This window comes from Pan troglodytes, chromosome 1, assembly GCF_028858775.2.
Source record: "Pan troglodytes isolate AG18354 chromosome 1, NHGRI_mPanTro3-v2.0_pri, whole genome shotgun sequence".
Lineage (NCBI taxonomy): Eukaryota > Metazoa > Chordata > Mammalia > Primates > Hominidae > Pan > Pan troglodytes.
The window spans coordinates 61,571,796-61,592,236 of record NC_072398.2 but is presented as its reverse complement, the minus strand read 5'-3'; the positions used below and the strand labels follow the sequence as shown (position 1 = coordinate 61,592,236).

General features: G+C 37.7%; 1 long non-coding RNA gene across 1 annotated transcript in view; it reads right to left on the bottom strand.

The window, feature by feature from the left end:
- LOC107974206 (uncharacterized) overlaps positions 1 to 19,701 on the bottom strand; it is a 47,151-nt gene extending 27,450 nt beyond the window's left edge. The window contains exons 1-2 of the long non-coding RNA XR_001716782.4: positions 19,179 to 19,701; positions 15,421 to 15,527 (exon numbers count right to left, since the gene is read on the bottom strand). This is a non-coding gene — a long non-coding RNA (uncharacterized LOC107974206). The remainder of the gene's footprint in view (positions 1 to 15,420; positions 15,528 to 19,178) is intronic.
- Between the last annotated feature and the right edge of the window lie 740 nt (positions 19,702 to 20,441).

Sequence of the window (20,441 nt, the reverse complement as noted above, 5' to 3'; positions counted from 1 at the left end):
AAGAGTGGTCACAAAGCATGATTTGGACCCAAACTTGAAAGAAGTGAAGAAGTTTGTCAGATTATTTGAAGGAGAAGGAATAGCCAGTTCAAATCAGAAAGTATGCCTGCTGAGTTTGAGGAATAGCAACAACGATAGAAAAAATTAAGCAAGAAGAAGCATTGTAGAAGGTGAAGTCAGAGAGGCTATTGTAAAGATTCACTCAGAGTGAAATGGGGATATATACAGGGTTTTGAACAGAGGAGTGACATGAATTTACTTTTTAAAAATGCTTACGCTAGCTTACAGGCTGAGGATAGACTCTGGGAAGGCAAGGTGGAAGCAGAAAGTCTAATTAATCTAAGAGAGATGGTGCTGAGTAGTTGGGATCTAAATGTATTTGAAGGATTACTGAGAGATTGGATGGAGCTATGTTAGAAACAGAGAAGACAAGGGTGACTTCAAGGATTGGCCTGTACAACTGCAAAGATGGAGTTACTTTTATACAAGTTGGAGTTTATTGCCTTGCAGAGTCTAAACTCCAGTATTTTGTTTTGAACACTTTTGTTAGCTCTTATACTTCATTAATCTTCCTATGTCTCTTACCTTTCAAAGTACTTTGTTCTTTGACCTCTTTCCACCTAGATTTATCATTATCTCTGCCCTAGCTGGCTTTCCTTTCCTAACATACGCGTCCATAATTCCACATTCATGAAACTGCAAACTATAAATGTAGTTAAGAATCCACCCTCAGAATATTTTACATCGACTGCTGTGGACTGCCAAAAAAAAGGCAGAATCATGCACACTGGAGTGACTACAAATTTATATTTTTCAATTTTATTTGGACTATTGCCAACACTTTTTTCCCCTGCCACTTTAAGAAACTCATATTCCCCTCAACTTTTAAATTGTCATTATATTCCCTTTCATCTACTGCACAAAGATGATAGAGGCTGTCAGAAGTTAATGATCTCATTTACATTCACATAGGCATATGCACAAGTACATCTGCACCCAAGGAAACGATTGTTTCTTTTACTCAAATCTAACCACTCCACCTGTGATTCAGATCCTCTTCACTCAGCACTTTGCTCCAGAGATTATACACACTCTCCTCTATCTCACAGTTCTCCCTTTATAATGATTTTTTATTTAGTCTAAGGATATCCAAATCTTTCTTCTGAAAAAAAGGACAAACTTCCCCCTCTAGATCCTACCCTAGCATTCTGTCTTCAAAACTAGCTTTATTTATAGAACAGTTTATATTTGCTCTCTCTCCTTAAACTTCAAATCCCAACTAAATTAATTGCAATTTCAGTTTGACCTCATTACCTGACAGAAAGAGCTTAGTAATGTCATCTCTAATCTAAAAGAGCATCTATTTTTACAGTGCTAGAATGTGACACTCTTAACTATCTTGTTACTGAGATTTTTGTTTTGTTTCCTTGATATATAATTATCTTAATCATATATTTTATTTTCTGTATTCTGATGCTTTAATATCTGGAGCCTTGCTTACCCTGTAGTGAAGTGTCTCTCCAACGGTTAGTCAATTCCTAGAGATATTAAATAACTAGTATACCTTTAAAATGCAAAACCAACCAACCCAGTGCTCATACCTCCAAACACCTCCTTTTTCATTGTTGTTGTTCATTCGTTCATTCATTCATTTATTACTTTTACTTTGCTTACTTTCAAAATGTGGTTTGAGACAATGTACTGTACCATAGTTTTTTAAAACCACTAAAATAAATAAACAGGAATATGAAACTACTTCAAATTTCATATGGAACCAAAAAAGAGCCCACATTGCCAAGACAATCCTAAGCAAAAAGAACAAAGCTGGAGGCATCATGCTACCTGACTTCAAACTATACTATAAGTCTACAGTAACCAAAACAGCATGGTACTGGTACCAAAACAGATATACAGACCAATGGAACAGAAAAGAGCCTCAGAAATAACGCCACACATCTACAACCATCTGATCTTTGAGAAACCTGACAAAAACAAGCAGTGGGGATATGATTCCCTATTGAATAAATGGTGTTGGGAAAACTGGCCAGCCATATGCAGAAAACTGAAACTGGACCCCTTCCTTATATTTTATACAAAAATTAACTCAAGATGTTGAAAATTAATCAAGATGGATTAAAGACTTAAATGTAAGACCTAAAACCATGAAAACCCTAGAAGAAAACCTAGACAGTACCATTCAGGACATAGGCATGGGTAAAGACTTCATGACTAAAACACCAAAAGCAATGGTACAACAAAAGCCAAAATTGACAAATGGGATCTAATTGAACTAAAGAGCTTCTGCACAGCAAAAGAAACTATCATCAGAGAAAACAGGCAACCTACAGAATGGGAGAAAAATTTTGCAATCTATCCATCTGACACAGGGCTAATATCCAGAATCTACAAAGAACTTCAGAAAAATTTACAAGAGATACCATCTCATGCCAGTTAGAATGGCAATCATTAAAAAGTCAGGAAACAACAGATGCTGGAGAGGATGTGAAGAAATAGGAATGCTTTTACACTGTTAGTGGGAGTGTAAATTAGTTCAACCATTGTGGAAGGCAGTGTGGCAATTCCTCAAGGATCCAGAACCAGAAATACCATTTGACCCTGCAATCCCATTACTGAGTATATTCCCAAAGGATTATAAATCATTCTATTATAAAGACACATGCACATGTATGTTTATTGCAGCACTGTTCACAGTAGCAAAGACTTGGAACTAACCCAAATGCCCATTAGTGACAGACTGGGTAAAGAAAATGTAGCACATATACACCATGGAATACTATGCAGCCATAAAAAGGATGAGTTTGTGTCCTTTGCAGGGACATGGATGGAGCTGGAAACCATCATTCTCAGCAAACTAACACAGGAACAGAAAACCAAACACTGCATGTTCTCACTCATAAGTGGGAGCTGAACAATGAGAACACATGGACACAGGGAGGGGAACATCACACACCAGTGCCTGTCAGAGGGTGGGGTCAAGGGGAGCGATACCATTAGGAGAAATACCTAATGTAGATGATGGGTTGATGGGTGCAGCAAACCACCATGGCACGTGTATACCTATGTAACAAACCTGCATGTTCTGCACATGTATCCCAGAACTTAAAGTATAATAATAATAATAATAAAATACAGGAATATAAGCCAAGCAGTGAAAGACACTGAGTAATTATTCCAGAAAACTCAGGATGAGGGAAATGTCTCAGGGCCTGATACTGTATTTTTAAAACAATTTCCAAAATAATTTATGTGATCATGCAGGTTTGAAAATGAAATAAGGCCGGGAGCGGTGGCTCATGCCTGTCTTCCCAGCACTTTGGGAATCCGAGGTGGGCGGATCACTTGAGGTCAGGAGTTCAATACTAGCCTCACCATCATGGGAAAACCCCATCTCTACTAAAAATTTAAAAATTAGCCAGTCATGGTGGCATGTGACTGTAATCCCAGCTATTCAGGAGGCTGAGGCACAGAATCTCTTGAACCCGGAAGGCGGAAGTTGCAGTGAGCTGAGCAACAGAGCGAGAAGAAAGAAAGGGAAGGAAGGAAGGAAGGAAGGAAGGAAGGAAGGAAGGAAGGAAGGAAGGCGGGCGGGCGGGCAGGAAGGAGTCCTGCAATCTTTTCAACTCATTTTTGAGCATCCTCCACCCTCAAACTCCAAATTATTGAAATACTTTAATTGGTTAAAATGTTCACTTGACTCTGAACACTGCGCATGGATCCTCTCTGTTCTTCCAGTGCTCCTTTCTTAACCCTTTAAAACATAATACTAATATCATTGTATTTTCTGTTAAGGAGAGATGAATGTTCTCCCACACTATCCTATGCAGCAGGATTCATTGTTCCTTTCTTCTGTGAACCCACAGCTCCTTATATTTAATTCCATTTTAATTCCATATACATTGATTTTTTTAAATAGTTGAGTTTTTATTGTGGTAAAACATATAGAACATAAAATTTACCATTTTAACCATTTTTAAATGTACAGTTCAGTAGTGTTACATATATTCACATTGTTGTGTGACCAATCTCCAGGGTTGTTTTCATCTTGCAAAATGGAAAATATGTACCCATTAAATAATTGTTTTGTTGCCTTCTCATTTAATAGTGACAACACTGCCACTTTAGTAATTCTTAAAATATATGGTTGTTTTTATATATTTATACCAAAACTTATTTTCAATTTAAAAAATTGTGGTAAAATGTACATAACTTGCTACCTGCACCATTTTAAGACATAGAGTTCAGTGGTATTAGCTACACTCAGGTTGTTGTGTAAACATCACCACTATCCATCTCCAGAATTCTTCTAATCTTACAGAACTAAAACTCTATACTCATTTAACAACTCTTTATTTTTCCCTCCCCGTCTCCCAGCAATTATCACTGTACTTTTCTTACTTCTATGAATTTGACTGTGCTAAGTACTTTATATAAGTGGAATCATGCAGTGTTTTTTTTCTTTTAGAGTTGGCTTATTTCACTTAGAATAATGTCTCCAAGGTTCATCTATGTTATAGTATATGTCAGAATTTCCTCTTTATTTAAGGTTGGATAATATTTTAGTGTATGTATATACCACATTTTGTTTGTCCATTCTTCTGTTAGTGAATATCTTGATTGCTTCTACTTTTTGGTTATAGTAATAATGCTGCTATAAACATGGGTATATAAATATCTGTTTGAGTCCCTGCTACCACTTCTTTTTGGTATATAACCAGAAATTGAATTGCTGGATATATGATTAATATGGTAATTTTATGTTTAATTTTATGAGGAATTGCTTTACCATTTTCTACAGTGGCTTCCCACAAGCAATGCACAAGGGTTCTAACTTCTTCATGTTCTCATGGTATTAGGCAGGATTCTCCAGAGAAACAAAACTGATAGAATGTATGTGTGTCAGAACTGATAGAATGTACTTGTGTATATATACATGTATATATGTATTTGTATATATACACGTATATATATATTTGTATATATAAATGTATATATGTATTTGTATATACACATGTATATATATTTATATATACACACAGATACTCAACACACACAAAACTCAATTATTTTTTAAAAACAATATACACACATAAATATATATATACACACACACATATACATACATGTGTATCTAAATAAATATATATAGAGAGAGAGAGATGAGAGAGCGAGTGAGCAAGAGAGAGAAAGAGAGATTTTAAGAAATTGTCTCATACAATAGTGGAAGTTAGCAAGTTCAAAATCTGCAAGATAGTAGGCTGAAAGGATGAAGAGCCAGGGAAGAGTTAAAGCTGTAGTTTCACTTCAAAGACAGAATTTCTTCTTCCTCTGGAGAGTTCAGTCTTTTTCTATTATAGTCTTTATGTGATTGGGTGAGGCCAACTCACATTGTGGAAGACAATCTGCTTTATTCAAAGTCTGCCGATTTAGCCTTTGAGCATCTAAAAAATACCTTCACAAAAACAACTAGAATAGTGTTTGACCAAGTGTCTGTGTACTGTGGCCTGGCCAATTTGACATGTAAAATTAATTATCACACTTACTATCATCTGTTCTTACTATTCTTTCCCTTTTTTGATAATAGCCATTATTATGGGTATACGATGTTATCTCATTGTTTTCACATTTCTCGCCTTTAGTAAGTTTTACAACCAAAATCACCTGTTCAGAGTAAACCAAAACCAAGTTTGTAACTCTTTTCCCATCCATTCTCACCCTAATTTTTATGTCTGCACACTTTTTTTCTATAGTTGTAGCTCTAGAGACCTATTTGGTCATATATTGGGGTCTATATGCCACTTGGCAGTAAGCAGGACAAACTCTGTTACTGGAAGCTAACACAGTCAACACTGTGCAGATTTAACTTGAAAGCTATTGTACGATGTCATAGGCATTTTGGAAGTTATCATTGAAAATATACAAATTTCTAACATAAGATTCTTCCCTTGATAGTAGTCCTTTAAAATTACATATAATTTAGACAATTAATTGTGAACCAGAAATATGCAGATTAAAATGACTCTGAAAATCAAGAAAGCAGTTTCTCTACATCCTAGTCAACATTTGTTGTTTTTTTTTCAATAATAGCAGTCTAATGGGTGTGACGTGATATCTCATTTTGATATGATTTTGATTTGCGTTTCTCTGATGACCAGTATGTTAGACATCGTTTCATGTACTTATTGATTATCTGTATACCTTGTGAAAAATGCCTATTCAAATCTTTTACCTATATTTTAATCAGGTTTATGTCATTGTCATTATTGTTGAATTGTAGTTCTTTTTATATTCTGGATTGAATCCCTTAACAAATATATGATTTGCAAAATTTTCTCCCATTCCCTGCTTTTTCTCTATATTAATAGTCTCTTTTGATGCACAAGTTTTTGAAGTCGTGCAATTATCTATTTTTTCTTTTGTTAGTATTATATCCAAAAAAATTGCTAATGCCAATGTCATAATTTTTCCCCTATTTTTCTTCAAAATGTTTTATAGTTTTAGCTCTTATGTTTAGGTCTTTGATCCAAACACATCAATTTTGATTATTTACTTATAAATCTGTTTTTCATACTACACTTCTAGGGACAGCAGCAAAGGGGGATGATCTTTATTTACTATTCCCCAGGTTTGAAAAGCTATGCCTGAAATTTTATAAATTCATCATAAATGTCTGATGACTAAAAAATAATGATTAATAAAAATGAAAATACTAATATCTTTCTATCTCAGGCATTATTCTAAGCATTTTAGATGCATATAATTCATTTTATGCTTAAAAATAACTATTAGTGAAGAAACTAAAGCACTCACATGTTGAATTTCTTGGCCTAGATTTCATCGATAGTGAGTGACAAACTTTGGAATTCATGTGCATATACGTATATTAAATGATGAAGCAGTTTAGAACAGTGCAATCTGCTAGATGGCAAACTGAAGCAAACAGAGCATAGCAGAGGTTCTCAAATTTGGCTTCGCATCAGAATTGCTTGGAAGAGCTTTAAAAAATATAGATTCTTGGACCACACTCCAGACCTACTGAGATACTGAGAAGTTGTATTTTAAAAATCATCTTTGGTGATTTTTATGCAGTCAGCCTGGTATCTGCCTAAGCAAAATTGTTTCAAAATCACTGAACACTATCAGAACACGACAATTTCTCTTTTTTTTTTTTACAGGAAATGATCAGAAAGCACTGGAAATATACCCTTGCTGCTGTTATCAGCTATTCAACTGTCTTCTTCCAGTGAGAATTGAAATTCTTTGAATATAGAAAAAATACCTGGGAATTCATAGGGCTCAGTTTGCTGGAATAGAATGGGGAGCATTAGTACTGTTAGCAGATAAAAGAAGTGTATTTAAAAAGGCAGAGCCCAAACTTGTGTAATGATAACTGAAGTAGGTGAGTGTATAAATCAATCTGCACAAATCATATAGAAAGAAAATTTAAAAAGAGCTTGAAGATACTCTACTCCAAATCACTCATTTATAAAACAATCTATAACAGTAGCCAAACTTTAAATGAACAAAATAACAATTTGAGACAATCAATTAATGACTAAATAAAGAATGAATCAACCCTGAAGATGTGTAAAGTATCAATTATGTGGTGACAGAAAGGGAATCCTATCAAACACAATTTGCCCTATAGAGCCTAGAAAAACATTTCAAAATGTTGGAGAACGTGAAGCCTCATATTCACTTACATGTGAAGACACGTGTAACTGCAACAGAACCTCCCTCTCTTCACAGCCTGAATGTGAAGTGGGCCCCTGATTAAGAATCAGAACCTAGTATACAGTATTATTAGAAATAATTGCATATGTAGCCCAGGTAGTAGCCCCTATGTCTCAGCAATATGTACTCTGAAGTGCCTCATTTAAGAGCCAGGAATGAAGAATCTGGACTTACATATATACAAATGTGAATCACTATCTATCGCTTAGAATATTTGAAGTATGTGATAGTCAGAAAACAATTTCTTTATCACCTTATATGGCTTTGGATTGGACTACTTCTGAAAATTAATGTTTTTCATTGAGAAAGTATGGTCTTTGTAGAAGAAAGATGTAAAACTCAACAATTTCAGTGTAAGCAACTGATATGTGTGTGCACGTACAGTGTCAATGTGTGTGTGAACCCACCGTAGAGGGAAAGATTCAAAGAGTCTAATCAGAGAAATTGGGAGAGTGTGAGGGTGAAAATGTCTGAAATCATGCTAGGGGAGAGAGTCAACCGAGTGCTGCCCTAGAATATTTTGTGGGACTGACGATGACACAGGGGACTGTTAATGGTACTGTTAAAACCTGCTGTTATTTTCCAGCTGTTCCAGATGTCAGGAGTATATTCTAGGAGGAGAACATGTGATACAGAGTTGGGATGGGAGACTTTTTTTCCAAAATGTGAGTGAAGGTTTGAATATTAGAAGAAAATGTCATACTGGGGGGGAGATAAGATCTGAAAATAAGAAGTCAGGTTAGGAACAGGGAAGAGATCATGGAGAACCCACTTGTGAGAAATTTAATATTTTACGTGCTTCTCTGACTATGGGAAAAGCAATATCATGCATCTTTAAGCTTCTTGCCTCATGTGTTGTGATATATTTTATTTCATCTGTGTGTCTTGTATAAACACAGTATGTAATTCAGTGACACATTTTTACTTGGTTATGCAAACAACTTTAGTTCATAAACAAGAAAAAACTTCTAGCATAGTTATTTTACATTCTGATCTCAATACTCATCAAAGATATGTAAGCAAGTCTCTGAAATTGGGTATCATTTTATTTTCCACATTATTATAATATGCTATCTTATTAAAATTACTATATTTACTAGAATGAATGGGGTATATTTTTCACGGGATGAATTAATGATATAAAGATGGTATTGACATAGACAAGGTTGTTTCCTACTCACTCTTACAACAACAGGATATTTTATCATCCACAAATACTGATGCAGAGATGCTAAGTCCCTATATCCCAGGAACAATTCCACTCTTCATTTAACTTATAAAAGAGAAGAAGGTTTTTACTAGGAAAAACCTATAATCTAACCACTTACTTTCCTATTTCTCTTCCAATTCACCTTTAATCATTTTAGTCTGTTTCTGAGACAATAAATATATAACTCTGCCTTAAAACAGGAATTGATGAGGGAACAATTCACCCAAACTGATTTGCTTTGGCATATTTTGTCTGTCTCGGAATCTAATACACATCTGCTATCATTTTCATGAAAATGCTTCTGATTAGTAATCAACCATTTTTATTAGTAAGTTAATACCTCTCCTAATGATTTTACATTTTAATGAAAATGTAAATGCTAGGTGTAATGCTAGACATATGAATTTGTGTGCCTACTGTAGCTACCAAGTTTTCTTTTTTTAAAAAAAAAAAAGTGGAAATGCATTTATTTGTTTTGAATTGTATTGATTTTTCCAGAATACGTGACAAAGTGCACAAGTCTTATGTATATAGCCCCATGAATTTTTTCTAATTATTATTATTATACTTTAAGTTTTAGGGTACATGTGTGCAATGTGCAGGTTATATATGTATACATGTGCCATGCTGGTGCGCTGCACCCACTAACTTGTCATCTAGCATTAGGTATATCTCCCAATGCTATCCCCATCCCCCCTCCCCTCACCCCACAACAGTCCCCAGAGTGTGATGTTCCCCTTCCTGTGTCCATGTGTTCTCATTGTTCAATTCCCACCTATGAGTGAGAATATGCGGTGTTTGGTTTTTTGTTCTTGCAATAAGTTTACTGAGAATGATGATTTCTATTTTCATCCATGTCCCTACAAAGGACATGAACTCATCCTTTTTTATGGCTGCATAGTATTCCATGGTGTACATGTGCCACATTTTCTTAATCCAGTCTATCATTGTTGGACATTTGGGTTGGTTCCAAGTCTTTGCTGTTGTGAATAATGCCGCAATAAACATACGTGTGCATGTGTCTTTATAGCAGCATGATTTATAGTCCTTTGGGTATATACCCAGTAATGGGATGGCTGGGTCAAATGGTATTTCTAGTTCTAGATCCCTGAGGAATCGCCACACTGACTTCCACAATGGTTGAACTAGTTTACAGTCCCACTAACAGTGTAAAAGTGTTCCTATTTCTCTACAACCTCTCCAGCACCTGTTGTTTCCTGACTTTTTAATGATTGCCATTCTAACTGGTGTGAGATGGTATCTCATTGTGGTTTTGATTTGCATTTCTCTGATGGCCAGTGATGGTGAGCATTTTTTCATGTGTTTTTTGGCTGCATAAATGTCTTCTTTTGAGAAGCGTCTGTTCATGTCCTTCGCCCACTTTTTGATGGGGTTGTTTGTTCTTTTTTTGTAAATTTGTTTGAGTTCATTGTAGATTCTGGATATTAACCCTTTGTCAGATGAGTAGGTTGCAAAAATTTTCTCCCATTTTGTAGGTTGCCTGTTCACTCTGATGGTAGTTTCTTTTGCTGTGCAGAAACTCTTTAATTAGAACCCATTTGTCAATTTTGGCTTTGGTTGCCATTGCTTTTGCTGTTTTAGACATGAAGTCCTTGCCCATGCCTATGTCCTGAATGGTAATGCCTAGGTTTTCTTCTAGGGTTTTTATGGTTTTAGGTCTAATGTTTAAGTCTTTAATCCATCTTGAATTGATTTTTTTATAAGGTGTAAGGAAGGGATCCAGTTTCAGCTTTCTACATATGGCTAGCCAGTTTTCCCAGCACCATTTATTAAATAGGGAATCCTTTCCCCATTGCTTGTTTTTCTCAGGTTTGTCAAAGATCAGATAGTTGTAGATATGCAGTGTTATTTCCGAGGGCTCTGTTCTGTTCCATTGATCTATATCTCTGTTTTGGTACCAGTACCATGCTGTTTTGGTTACTGTAGCCTTGTAGTATAGTTTGAAGTCAGGTAGTGTGATGCCTCCAGCTTTGTTCTTTTGGCTTAGGATTGACTTCGCAATGCGGGCTCTTTTTTGGTTCCATATGAACTTTAAAATAGTTTTTTCCAATTCTGTGAAGAAAGTCATTGGTAGCTTGATGCGGATGGCATTGAATCTGTAAATTACCTTGGGCAGTATGGCCATTTTCATGATATTGATTCTTCCTACCCATGAGCATGGAATATTCTTCCATTTGTTTGTATCCTCTTTTATTTCCTTGAGCAGTGGTTTGTAGTTCTCCTTGAAGAGGTCCTTCACATCCCTTGTAAGTTGGATTCCTAGGTATTTTATTCTCTTTGAAGCAATTGTGAATGGGAGTTCACTCATGGTTTGGCTGTTTGTCTGTTGTTGGTGTATAAGAATGCTTGTGATTTTTGTACATTGATTTTGTATCCTGAGACTTTGCTGAAGTTGCTTATCAGCTTAAGGAGATTTTGGGCTGAGACAATGGGGTTTTCTAGATATACAATCATGTCGTCTGCAAACAGGGACAATTTGACTTCCTCTTTACCTAATTGAATGCCCTTTATTTCCTTCTCCTGCCTAATTGCCCTGGCCAGAACTTCCAACACTATGTTGAATAGGAGTGGTGAGAGAGTGCATCCCTGTCTTGTGCCACTTTTCAAAGGGAATGCTTCCAGTTTTTGCCCATTCAGTATGCTATTGGCTGTGGGTTTGTCATAGATAGCTCTTATTTTGAGATACGTCCCATCAATCCTAATTTATTGAGAGTTTTTAGCATGAGGCGTTGTTGAATTTTTTCAAAGGCCTTTTCTGCATCTATTGAGATAATCATGTGGTTTTTGTCTTTGGTTCTGTTTATATGCTGGATTACATTTATTGATTTGCGTATATTGAACCAGCCTTGCATCCCAGGGATGAAGCCCACTTGATCATGGTGGATAAGCTTTTTGATGTGCTGCTGGATTCGGTTTGCCAGTATTTTATTGAGGATTTTTGCATCAATGTTCATCAAGGATATTGGTCTAAAATTCTCTTTTTTGGTTGTGTCTCTGCCCGGCTTTGGTATCAGGACGATGCTGGCCTCATAAAATGAGTTAGGGAGGATTCCCTCTTTTTCTACTGATTGGAATAGTTTCAGAAGGAATGGTACCAGTTCCTCCTTGTACCTCTGGTAGAATTTGGCTGTGAATCCATCTGGTCCTAGACTCTTTTTAGTTGGTAAGCTATTGATTATTGCCACAATTTCAGCTCCTGTTATTGGTCTATTCAGAGATTCAACTTCTTCCTGGTTTAGTCTTCGGAGAGTGTATGTGTCGAGGAATTTATCCATTTCTTCTAGATTTTCTAGTTTATTTGCATAGAGGTGTTTGTAGTATTCTCTGATGGTAGTTTGTATTTCTGTGGGATCGGTGGTGATATCCCCTTTATCATTTTTTATTGCGTCTATTTGATTCTTCTCTTTTTCTTTATTAGTCTTGCTAGCGGTCTATCAATTTTGTTGATCCTTTCAAAAAACCAGCTCCTGGATTCATTAATTTTTTGAAGGGTTTTTTGTGTCTCTATTTCCTTTAGTTCTGCTCTGATTTTAGTTATTTCTTGCCTTCTGTTAGCTTTTGAATGTGTTTGCTCTTGCTTTTCTAGTTCTTTTAATTGTGATGTTAGGGTGTCAATTTTGGATCTTTCCTGCTTTCTCTTGTGGGCCTTTAGTGCTATAAATTTCCCTCTACACACTGCTTTGAATGTGTCCCAGAGATTCTGGTATGTTGTGTCTTTGTTCTCGTTGGTTTCAAAGAACATCTTTATTTCTGCCTTCATTTCGTTATGTACCCAGTAGTCATTCGGGAGCCCAAGTTTTCTTAAGTGAACTCCTGAAACTGGTTAAAACTTCAGACACAATATTATACCTTCTCATTTTTCTAAGGAAACCAATAACCCATATATCTCTTTAACTCTATATTGTCCAGTTCCAAGTGGCATGCTGTATTTTAACTGATAACAATCTTCCTCCACCAGTCGGAGGAAATGTTTTGAATTGGGTGAGAAGCCAAGGAATATGTCTCAATCCTCATTATAAAGGGGTCCAGAGCACTGTGTGACACTATTCACCGCATCCTCCCTATTGAAACTCTGACTTCATTTGGCTTCTACTTTTCAAGCTGTCTGGCCCCGCCCCTCAGGCACCATTGGTTCACCCTTCCCCACCCATTAATTAGCCATTAAAAGCTAAGATTCTGTGGGGCTTAGTATCGGACTAATTTCTCCTTTCTGCTCTCCCTCTCTATAGGTCATTGCATTCAAACCAGTGATTCACTACCCTCTGCATACCAATAACTAGCAAATTTATGTAGTTTTCAAAATCTTTTTTGTTGAGTTCAGACTCATATAGACATTTCCATTTAGATACCTTATAAAGATCCTTATTTTCAACAGGTCCCAAACTGTTCTCCTAATATCCATCTCATCCTTTCCTATCTCAAACCTGGTCATTTTCCTTTGTTTCATGTCCTAGGAAATGGCATCACCAAACTTCTAGATGCACAAGCCAGAAATCTTGTCTTCCTATCAACTCTTGTATTGAGATCCAGTGCCAAATCTTTTATTACCATCTTAACATCTCTTGAATTCTAACAGTACTAATGTAGAATTAGTAATCCCTGTACAAATTGCAATCAAGGGAGCAACCACCTTTGCCTTCTCCAAATACCTTCCTTGCCAAAGCAGCTCTCTGTACTGTATTCATAGTCGTATTTTCAAAATGAGGAACTTACCATTTGAAATACACCCCATCCCCAAACCACTGTCAAACCTTACCCAACTTAAAACTCTCTCTGATTACCCTATTGCTTTTAATTTACAGACCAAACAATTTCATAAGAACCACTTGTTCACATGTAATTCTGCCCATTCTTCGGGCTTCTTTCAATAACTGGTTCTCTGAGCATCCGTCACATGGGTCTCTCTCCACTTCCTCAGACAGGCCATGTTTCTTCCCATCACAGCTCTGAATGTGGATTACCTCTCTCTGAAATGACCTCCAATGTCATCAACCCTCTTTGCCCAGTTAATCCCTACTCACCAGACAAATCTCAGCTCAATGGCTGTCCAGAACTTTCTAGACACTCAGATTAAGACAGATTCCTATACTCTATGACCTCATAAAATTGTGTTTCTTTTCTTTAGGACATTTACCTTCATATTTAAGTATATCTTTTCTGTCTTACTTAGGTTTCCTTCCTGCTGTGAAGTCATTCTGAGATTAGCCTGCATTAGTGTAGACCAGATTTTAATCTTTACTCACAAAGGATATGCACTAATAAATGCTTTATATATATATTTTTTTTTTATTATACTTTTAAGTTCTAGGGTACATGTGCACAACGTGCAGGTTTGTTACATATGTATACATGTGCCATGTTGGTGTGCTGCACCCATTAACTTTTAATATAATATTTGCCATGCATATAATTATCTATTTATCTTTTCTTTTCTCTTTCCCTCCACCCTTTTTTAGGTGCTCTACTGTTTTGTTTTTGACAGTGGTTTATTGTTTTTATTGCCAGCTTTTCTTGGTTCATTTCTTAATGCTGAAAGTCTTACCTCACCTTTGTGGTGTTGATCTCAGTGAAAGGTTGACATTCACTTAAGGTTTGTTTCAAAACATTTTGGCCTATTTTAAATTTAATGCCATCTTTATACTGTTTAAAGAAAAACTTCAGGCAAATTAATTTTAGAGAGTTTAATCACGCAAAGAAAAATTCATGAATTGTGCAACCTCCTGCATCAGAGTAGGCTCAGAGACTGCAGCACAGCCACGTGGTGGAAGATTTATAAATAGAAAAAGGAAAGTGGCCTACAGAAAATGGACATGGGGAGGTGTGGTGGCTCACACCTGTAATCCCGGCACTCTGGGCGGCCAAGGCGGGTGGATCACTTGAGGTCAGGAGTTCCAGACCAGCCTGGCCAACATGGTGAAACCCCTGTCTCTACTAAAAATACAAAAATTAACCAGACATGGTGGTGCTTGCCTGTAATCTCACCTACTCTGGAGGCTGAGGCGGAGGCTGCAGTGAGCTGAGATTGCACCACTGCACTCCAGCCTGGGTGACAGAGCGAGATCTTGTCTCAAAACAACAACAACAACAAAAGACATGATGTAGAAAAACAGCCAGATTGTTTATATGTTTGCCTTATTTGAACATGGTTTGAACAGTTGTCCCCCTTTGACTGGCCAAAACTCGGTGACTGGCACAAGAATAGGTTACAGTCTGTTTATATCTCCATTTAGGTTATAGTTCACACGTATAGAGAGACCTTTAGGCTGAACTTAAAATACGTAAGAAAGCAACTTCAGGCTAAACTTGATTTAACACAAACTTCTAAATAAGGTAGTCAAGTTTTACTAACATAATTTTTACAGAAAAGAAAGCCAGGTTATTGCCTATGGCTCGGTAGTATTTGGGGCAATAAACATGGCTACCTAATACAGGCTTACTCTGTATGGCCACGCTGGCTGTGAATCTGATGAAAATCGTGCCTTCTAGAGTTTTGTAGAGAACAGTCTTCACACCACATCCAGGGACCTGGCAATACAGTGCCCTCCTGCAACAATCAAGAAATTTTTAATCCAGTACTTTTCCCCAGGACAACTTTCCTTTTCTACACACACACACACACATTCCTACACACTCATAAACATTTTTCACCATGCATTCATTGTCCTTATGCCCTCCAAATTAAATCAGCAAATTAAATCAGTGCTAGAAATAGGAAGAAACTTTCTGGATTCTACCTTTATGTTAAGAATGAATAATGGTAATTATTCCATAATACTGCAGGGTGAAAATGTATGGAAAAACATTTTCTTGCTAATATATATACAGTGCCCATACTGTACTTACGTGTCTACTCCTGGCTAATCTATTTATTACATAGCTAAACAAAGCAACATTTTGGAACAATACTTGTAGGTTTTCAACATTCTAAAAAGGTCTGGCAGTCAGTCCTTGTGTTTCAAACCTAAGATTAAAGCAATAATTTATTTCATAGTTTCTGTGAAGATATCATAAGTTCTCATCTCTAAGATAATTTCAGCATGGATTTATTGATGCATGTTATATGTGGTTTAACTGAGTGTATGTTTTCTTTGCATGGGGCTATGAAGTGTCTAGATAGGAAGTAGCAAATAAAGAAAACTCAAGACATGTTGCTTGTTACAAATTGATTTCAAATATTCATGCCAGTAAGAAAGAAAATGAACAGATAATGTAAATTGTTCCTCTATTTTGAGGAATAGCGTTCTTTGCAATCTACTTTAAAAGCTTCTAGCAGAAATTACTTCTCAGAGAAATTTTAAATAACCTAAATTAACTTGACACAGATTACCTAAAATTACAATGCAATTGTCATTCTGGACTACTGGAAAAATGAATCATCTTTCTTTAAGAAGCCTCCAGGCTGGGTGTGTTGGTGCACACTTGCAAGCCCAGCACTTTGGGAGGCTGCTTGAGGCCAGGAATTTGCTATCAGCCTGAGCAACACAGCAAGACCCCATCTCTAAATTTTTTTGTTTTCAAATCAGCCTGGCATGGTGGCAGATACCTGTGGTCCCAGCTACTTTGGAGGCTGAAGTGGGAGAATTGCTTGAGCCCAGGAGTTTGAGGCTGAGTGAGCTATAATCACACCACTGCATTCCAGCCTGAGTGACAGAGTGAGACCCTGTCTCAGAAAAAAGAAACTTCTTGTGAGAGATTCATTCTAATACTTATATTTTCACATTAGCTTGAAAAAAACATGAATCGTTCATTAGGTATTCCCATTTCTTATAATTGTGGAATAAATGAGAATCACATATAACTATTACATGTATTTCAAAATTACTTATATTGAACTCTGAAGTAAAATGCATTTTTTAATTCATACATATGCGTCTGACACTTTTGGCAAACAGAAGCGTCAGTGGATAAAGACTCATGAAAAACTGAATACCTGGTTTCCTGTCCTGAATCTACTTCTCTCTAGCCTTGTAATCTTAGAAAAAATCACTTTTCCTCTCTATTTCTTAATTTCCTTATCTGAAGATTAAGATAACCATCATACAGAGTTTTGTGAGGCACAGATCTAAAACACCACTCAAATATATACACAGCAGTATTAACATATGCAATTTTATGTTTTAATATTATGATTCACAAAAATTTGACTTCTTGACTAAAAACTGTAAAGTTTATACTTACTTTTCCCACTCCTGTTTCTCACACATGTATGTGTATGTGCACGTGTGTGTGTATGCATGTGTGTATATGTATTTAGCATCTATTGATTTGTTTTAAGCCTCTTAGGTTCAATGGACAAATTCAGCTTCTTCACCTGTAAGTAACTGCCTAATTTTATTTTTAAGGTATATACACTGAACCATTTAACCACAGGGAGAGCAACTTAGCCAAAGTCACACTCTTTTCTGGCATTGAAGTAAAACTTCACCCTCTGCCAAACCCCCTCCCTTTCTTTGCCTTCACCTGCTCTGATCCCATCAGTAGTCCTAATACTTCTGGCATGTTATTTTTCATCCCAGAGTCTGCCTCATGAGGAAAGCCATCCACAGCAATGAGTTTACTCATGTTATTCTCACTTTTAAAGAAGACTAAAATGAGACACAGAGATTAAAAGCTTAAGTTCTCTCAAGCATTTAGTAACAGGCCCAGTGATTAAATCCAGTTAGAGTCCAGAGCCAGCAGAAGAGTTTTGTGTTGTTGATACTAATCTTTAATAAGTAAGTGCTAAGCATAATTTAAATCATAACATAAGTTAAAAATCGTTCTCACTCCTGTTATATAGCTAGCATTTACTTGCTATCTAAACAAACAAATATACCAGTAGTTTAAAAAAAAAAAAAACAAGGCCGGGCGGGACGGCTCACGCCTGTAATCCCAGTACTTCGGGAGGCCGAGGCAGGCGGATCACGAGCTCAGGAGACCGAGACCATGCTGGCTAACATGGTGAAACCCCGTCTCTACTAAAAATACAAAAAATTAGCCACACGTGGTGGCAGGCGCCTGTAGTCCCAGCTACTAGGGAGGCTAAGGCAGGATAATGGCGTGAACCCGGGAGGTAGAGCTTGCAGTGAGCTGAGATCGCACCACTGCTCTCCAGCCTGGGTGACAGAGCGAGACTCCGTCTCAAACAAAACAAAACAAAAAAACAAAAAACAAACACGCAGTCTTAGCCAGTTACCAAATTGTGTTTTCACAGCCCCATATCCACCCTTCTTTACCCTGTTTTGTGATACTGGGTCTGGACACTAAACTTTCCTCCTTTGTCGGCTGATGCAAGGCAACATCATCAGGAAAACATTTGCTTTCTGACTTTCTTTTGTTATCATTATACAATTTGAGAGCCCAGTTGCCTGTGCTGCTGAGCACTAGCGGTGCCCTTGGGCCATGCTCTCCTCACCAGCCGGTCTTTCCAATTACCTCTAACCAGCCACATTGTCCAGGTAATGTATCCCACTTACAGAAATTAGCTCTGGTCTATGAGTGGTGGTGAGTTTTCTCATCTTTGGCAGGCTGCATTTTACTGTGGTAGCCATTTTCTTGATGAAGAAATCTGAGTCTTACCACTGGAGAGTATCTGTTTCAGGGGAGGCAGCTCTCCTACTCTTTAGTTCTTTTATCGGACTCTCTTCCCTGGCCTAAAAATAGTAGCTGCTTTGTTGCACTTGCTATTTCTGGACCGCTTACAGTCCTCTTTTACCCCAACCTTCATTATTAGTAACCCATGTTCTATTAATCATTCTGTACGTTAAATTTCCTGTAATCAAATAACTGGTATATTTTCTGTACCTTGATGGAACCCTGACACAAGTACTCTCCATCTCTAAACAATAAACCGACTTGTTAAACATAAGCAAAATGCCTAAATAGAATCCACTAGTATTAAATGAGTAATTGAACTTGACCAGGTATGGATTACTTGAGAACACAGCATTAAAATTAACTTAATTATCTATATTAACAGAGTAAAGAAAAATATGCTGTTATATCATTTTAAAAGATACAAAAATACAATAAAAACAGTTGGCAAAATTAAACCTTTATGTTGCATAAAATTCTTAATCTACGAATAAAAAATAACATTCTTTTAACAAGTTGAGATTGTCTACTAGAAAACAAAAATTACGTTATATCTACCATTGTCATATGAGGAACATCTCTGCTAGCGTCAGCAGTAGTAAACAAGCCTGCCCACTCTCACCTGATGTCTTAGTGTGTCCGGAATTGGCGGGTTCTTGGTCTCGCTGGCTGACTTCAAGAATGAAGCCACGGACCCTTGCGGTGAGTGTTACAGTCCTTAAAGATGGTGTGTCCGTAATTTGTTCCTTCTGATGTTCAGACGTGTTCAGAGTTTCTTCCTTCTGGCGGGTTCGTGGTCTCGCTAGCTTCAGGAGTGAAGCTGCACACCTTTGCGGTGAGCATTACAGCTCTTAAGGAAGTGCATCTGGAGTTGTTCCTCCCTCCCGCTGGGTTTGTGGTGGGTTCCTTGTCTCACCCACCTCAGTTGTAAAGGCCTCAGGAGTGAAGCTGCAGACCTCCCCAGTAATGGCACACACCCAAAGACCAAGGAACAGCAAGATTTATTGCCAAGAGCAAAAGAACAAAACCCCCCTCAAAGGAAGGCAGACCCAAACAGGCTGCAGCAGCTAGCTCGGGTGGCCTGTTTTTATCCCCTTATCCGGCCCTACCCACATCCTGCTGATTGGTCCATTTCACAGAGAGCTGACTGGTCCACTTTACAGAGAGCTGATTGGTCCGTTTTTCAGAGAATTGATTGGTCCGTTTTGACAGAGTGCTGATTGGTGCATTTACAAACCTTTAGCTAGACACAGAGTGCTGATTGGTGCATTTACAATCCTGTAGCTAGACACAAAAGTTCTCCAAGTCCCCATCAGATTAGCTAGACACAGAACGTTGATTGGTACGTTTACAACCCTTTAGCTAGCGAGAAAAGTTCTCCAGGTCCCCACCCAACCCAGAAGCCCAGCGGGGTTCACTTCTCAATGGTACTCGCTGCAGGACTTTCTGGCACCGGCAGCCCAGAGGGAGCTCGTCCTCCATCAAGCCCAGCAGGCGCCGGCTGGCCACACCTAGGCCCACCAAGCCTGCACCCACCCAGAACCCCCACCACGCGAGCAGCTTACGCAGCCCCGGCTGCCACAGGCGCCTCGCCCTCCACTTCTCCCCGCCAGCAGAGGGCGCCAGCTCCGGCCTCGGCCAGCCCCAGAGAAGGGCCTCCACAGTGCAGCGGCAGGCTGAAGGACTCCTCCAGCGCAGCCAGAGCTGCCCCCGAGGCTGCAGAGGTACCGAGAGTGAGCGAGGGCTGATAGCACGTTGTCACCTCTCATTACTCTGTGCTGCTATGACAAAATACCATAGACTGGGTAATTTATCAAGAATATAAATGCATTTCTTTCAGTTCTGGAGGCTGGGAAGTGTAAGATCAAGGCACTGGCCTGTTCAG